General features: G+C 32.9%; 1 non-coding gene across 1 annotated transcript; it reads right to left on the bottom strand.

Annotated features, from left to right (window-relative positions):
- Positions 1–5,286: 5,286 nt before the first annotated feature.
- On the bottom strand, positions 5,287–5,393 carry LOC112518777. Its single transcript, XR_003069849.1, has one exon. It is a non-coding gene; the product is annotated as a small nucleolar RNA R71 (small nucleolar RNA).
- Positions 5,394–5,779: the final 386 nt, after the last annotated feature.

Raw genomic sequence — 5,779 nt, forward strand, 5'->3', positions numbered from 1 at the left:
ATAATATATATACATAATAAACATATATATATATATATAATTTTATAAAAATTATATATTAGCGGCGGGTTGGGCGGGTTGAGCCAATTTCAACCCTTCTAATTGGCGGGTGGGCGGATTGGGTTTAATTGAGTTGTTAGCGGATTGGATTGGACGGGTTTCGCGGGTTGACGGTTTTTTGTACACCCCTAATAAATAACATATTTCGCCCCTACAGTTTTAAAATTATAGGATAATAATAATCGTGATTTGCAAAAACGTCTGCATTTGGTCTCTTATTCTAATGGTCGTTAAAATCCGTTAAATAAGGAACATTTTTATTCTTTTATCGATTTTTCTCTTTTATCCAATCAAAAACCACAAGGACTAAAATCATAAAATCAATTTTGATTGGTAAAAGACAAAAAAAAATCCTGATAAAATGATGAAAATGCCCCTCATTCAACGAAAATTTTAACTTATGTTTGAAGAAGAGACCAAATCCGAAGTTTTCACCCTGGTCTTATTCAATAATTAAATAGTAATTTCAACTCGATTCATGTGAAAAGTAAGGTAATTAGAATTGTATATTTTATTAATAATTGGTTTATGAAATAAAATAAAATTTTAGCTACAAAACAAATATTTTAACACGTTTAGACTGTTATATTCAAAGTTATTATATTCAATCAGATTTTAAAATTTTTGACAACACATTTGATAGATCAATCAACGTTATCCAATCAGTTTTTATTTGTGTAGGAACTTTATACTTTTCGATTAAGGATGGAACCAAGGTGGATATTGGGCAGGTAAGCATCTCCCCTCTCCGACTTCGAAACCTATTTAAGCCCCTGACCCCGACTAATCTCCAAGGGGTTCAGGGGGAAGAAATTCCCGATAGGTTCGGGGACACCGTTAAGTATCCATTTAGAAAAAGACGATGTATTTTAAAATTAAAATTAATGAAACGTTAGTATATTAATTACCAATATTAAAGATCAAAATATATTTGTTATTTACTAATAAATGTATATATATATATATATATATATATTTATTTTTCTATTTATTTACACACACTATATACATATATTAATTAAAATAAAATAAAAATTAATCAGGAACCGGATTAAGTGTGGGTAATGTCATCCCCGACCCCGCTTCAGGTATGAAAATAAAACCCATCCCCACCCTATTACCTGTCAAACAAGGGAATCCCTACCCCGTTAGGGTCGGGTACCCGTAAATACCCGTCTCAATGGATAAATTTTCCATCTCGACTTTCAACCCTTAATCTGAACCATCCACTTCGTGACCCGTTACAACTTATTAATGGATTTGAATTATAATAGATTTTCTAATAAAAACTTGAAAACCATAGAAAAAGGTTGTCTGTCTTTAATTAACATACTCCTAAAGATTTAGACAACAGACATGTCCAATAATTTAATATCCAAATTGGTGATTTAATCATTATTATGAGAAAGTATAAAACACTTAAAATTTTCAGCTTAAACATACCTAGAGGTTTATTTAGAAACCACAAATATTTTAGAGGCTTAAAACCCAATTTTAATTGATACTCATGGTTGTTTACTAAACGCTTACTCGGTAAGTACTTATTACCGGATAATTTTCATCACCGGATGAACATGGCAAGGGCTGAAAATCTTACCCGGTAAGAACGATGATAAGGATGGAGAGTCTTACCTGGTAAGTGAAGGTGACAACTCTTACCCGGGTAAGCGCTTATTAGGTAAATTGTTGTATATGATACGTTTTGATGTACTACAATCTTACCCAATAAAATAAATCATAGTGTTAACTCCTAACGTTAAAACACTTATCGGTTAAGCATTTAGGTAAACAGTCCCTCACTTTTACTCCAAAAACTCTCATTAAATCACCTTTTATAATTAAAAAGGGAATAATAGTCATTTGTACTCATTTTTCATTTCTTGATCTTCGACTTAGGGGCTATTTACCAAACGTTTACCCGAGTAAACGCTTACCAAGTCACATTACCTCACAAGATGAATATGCTAAGGACCAAGAATCTTACTTGGTAAAAACGAGATAAGGATCAAGAGTCTTACCCGGTAAGTGAAGCTGATGACTCTTACCACGGTAAGCGCTTACCGGGTAAATTGTTACATGCAATGTCGTTTTGGTGGACTAAAAAATCTTACCCGATAAGTAAATAATAGTGTTGATTTTTACTGATAAACACTTATTGGGTAAGTATTTGGTAAACGGTCCCATACTCTGCCACCGAAGCTTGGAGTGGTGACACAGATTTAAGTATATATAACATTTATATACAAATGAATTCATGCATCTTTCTCACCTTATTTGAGGTTTGAACCTTTAACCTTATAAAAAGTTAGGCTTTATTGGTAATCTAAATACTGCATTTTGTTGTAGATAATAGCAAATTGGTTGTAAAGTGTTATTTAAGGGGTGTTTAGAATTCTCCTAATTTAGGACTTGAAAAGCCAATGCTTCGACCAAATCGATACCCGATTTTGGTAGATTTGATGAATATGATTGCAAGTGTTCAACCTAATGACTAGAACTCTTGCTCTCCCGTTGTAGGGGCAACCACATAATATACCAAGAGCAGGGTAATCATTTATCGTCCATAAAACAACTGCACGTAAAGTAAATTTATTGTGTATATGCATCATGTGTTTCGACCCCCGCATCGAATAATAGTTGAAGATCATCAACCAAAGGCTCCAAAAAGACGTCGATGTCATTAGAAGGGGAACCAGGTATTAGAGTTATACGTTGCTGTCAGCTTTGTGCTGTCTTGGTATTTTGCTCATATCTTTCTCCTCTAAGCTCCAAAATTCATTATTCCAGTGACGTTGGAAAGCTAAAACATAGAGCTACAACTTTGAAGTTTTGAGTTTGATCGATTTCAATGTGCTCGTATGCATAAATCTGTGTTGAAGTCAATAGACAGGTGCTGGATGAAAATCTGTGCATTTTTTGCTATTCTTCCTAAATTTCATAATAGTGTTCTCTCTTCTCATTTATATGGATCCAAGCTGTGATATTAAAGTGCTATGAGTCATTTCCTCCTCTAATTTTAATGGTTAAACATAGGAATGCAATTAGATAGAAAAAAAAACAATGTATCTAGGAACATGAATTAAGCTTTTGATTTGTAATCGTTTAGAAGTGTTGTTTGTGATTGCTTATAAAAATAACTTAGTGATTTATTTCGATGTGACACCGGTAATAAACACTTTTGAGTGTTTGGATAAATAACTTATACCGGTACTAAACCAGTAATAAAAAGTTTTTAAAGAAGTTAAACCTTGCTAACTTATAATAAGTTGATAAACACTTTTATAAAAAAAAACATGAGTTTTTTATCCCAAACACCCCCAAATAATAGTAGCTTTTATTTTGCATTTTGAATATAATGAAAGAAAATAATTGATATTAGTTGTATAGTTCATTATTAATTGTAATTTTGTTTGATTCGGACATTAATTTTCGGTTTCTAATAAGTAGTTGCTTTAATATTTTGTTTCCCTAGCTTCCTTCTTACAAAGTATTTAATTTTACTTTATGTCTTCTCTTTCAGAGTAACTTTAATTTTCAAGTTTACTTTTCAGCCCTTTGCTTTTCAATATTTTAGTTTTCGTCTTTTACTTTTCGGTACTTTAATATTCAGTAATTTAATTCTACAATTTACTGTACTGCAATTTAATTTCAGTCATTTATATTTTTGTACTTTAATTTTTAGTACTTTAATTACCAGTATTTTAATTTATGCAATTCACTTTCCCGCACCAGTTATTTATTTTCAGTCTTTACATTCTTCGCGAGAAGAAATCAATCAATGATAGGTTAAACGCCTTAGCTTGAGGTGTAAGAGAAAATTAAGACCAAAGTTGATGTGAAAGTACATAGATGTCTTATTAGTATAGTCTAACTATTAGTTTTAAGTGATTAATATTTCATTTAAGATTAAATTAAAATTAATTGACAACTATTTTGTGTATGAAAATGCATTAACTTTTAGAGTTAAGATAAATAAGAAAACCTGAGGTAATAGGAGAAGGCTATAAATAGCTTTAACATCTGACAGTTACTATACCCCTACGGTGTAGGATGGTAACACTATGTTGTGCTAGGATTCACGACGTCTAACATAAATGATATCGTGTTGATAGCACGTTGGTCGGTGTGTACTCTTGGGAGGCCGTTTGACCCGATAGTTGATACTGTGACAGTTCTATAAAATCGTCCTGTGGTTTTATAAAATTGTGGCAGGAATGCTATGTCACCTTTCTACCGGATCATCTGTTTCGTGTCTTAAAATCAACCTTTACACCCTGTGCTTATTTTTACAACTGATATTTTATTAGTTGTTAATCAAATCAGCCAATTTTAGATAAATCAAATCCCTCGAATTCGTCATCTGAAATTAATTTTAAATACTGGACTTTTGAAGAACTTTACAAAGTTTTCTATGTGTGAACAATATCTGGTACTTATACCATTATTACTTGTTACAAGACGATAGTAGTTCAAGGTATATACTTGCACCGAGTTCTATTGTAGTGTTGAAAATCTAAGGTTGCACAAACCGAACGAGCAAGTTTTTGATGCCGTTGCCGGATAGAGCATGCTAAAGTTTTTCTTTTTAAAGTGAAGTTTATAAAAGTTAATTTTTCTACCACCTTTGTGAACAAACTATGCATGCCAAGACTGTCGCACGGTGAATTTTTCCAACTTGATCCGGATATTGAAAAAACTTTCAGACAACAAAGAAGAGCGCAAAGAGCTCTGCGAGCTTTAACCTCTAAAACAATGGCTGGAAATGTGATTATTGACGGAGAATGTATTATTAGAAATGAACAAAATATTCCACCCGAGGATGAGGCACAAAGCATCTTTCATCTTGCAAATGCTAAAAATGGTGGCATTATGGCTTATGTTATTCCTAACTTTACTCAATTGCACACAGGATTACGTAAACCTACTATTGGTGTCACCCATTTTTCACTTAAACCACTGTTGTTTCAAATGTTGCAAACTAACGGCTAATACGATGGTTTACCATCTGAAGAGCCTCATTCTCATATGCGTTCTTTCATGGAAATCACAGATTCTTTTCTCATCCTTGATGTTTCAGACGATGCTCTGAGACTAATTATTTTTTCCATTTTCACTAAGGGATCGAGCAAGAGCATAGTACAATTCCTTCCAACCAAACTTTGTGACAACATGAATGAAATGACAGAAAAATTTCTGAAAAATTATTTTTCACCCATGACGAATGCTAAGTCCATGAATGAAATTTGTACTTTTAGACAACTGGATGATGAAGTAGTTCCTGATGCATGGGAAATGTATAAAGAGTTGCTGAGAAAATGCCCTCATCATGGCATTATGTACTGTATACAGCTAGAGACATTCTACAATGGTTTAACTGTTGTTGCTAGATAAATGCTCGATGCTACTGCAGGTGAAGCTTTCACAGCTTGTACCTATAATGAAAGTTTTGATATACTTGAAAAGATTTCTAACAATAACGGATAATGGTCTGATCCACGTGCAATGCCGCTAAAGAAAACAGCTGGATAAATAAGGTAGATGTTGTTTTAGCATTAACAACTCAAATCACTAAGTTAATTTCAAACCTGACATCCAGCCCACATGTGCAATCTGATGAACCTTTAACCCCAATGTTCAATCTATGCAATGTGTGTAATGTGGTGTGGGTCACTTTTTTGAGCATTTTCCTAGAAATCCTGAGCAAGTAAATTATGTTAAC

The sequence above is a fragment of the Cynara cardunculus genome, assembly GCF_001531365.2.
Source record: "Cynara cardunculus var. scolymus isolate 2C chromosome LG 9, CcrdV1, whole genome shotgun sequence".
NCBI classification, from domain to species: domain Eukaryota; kingdom Viridiplantae; phylum Streptophyta; class Magnoliopsida; order Asterales; family Asteraceae; genus Cynara; species Cynara cardunculus.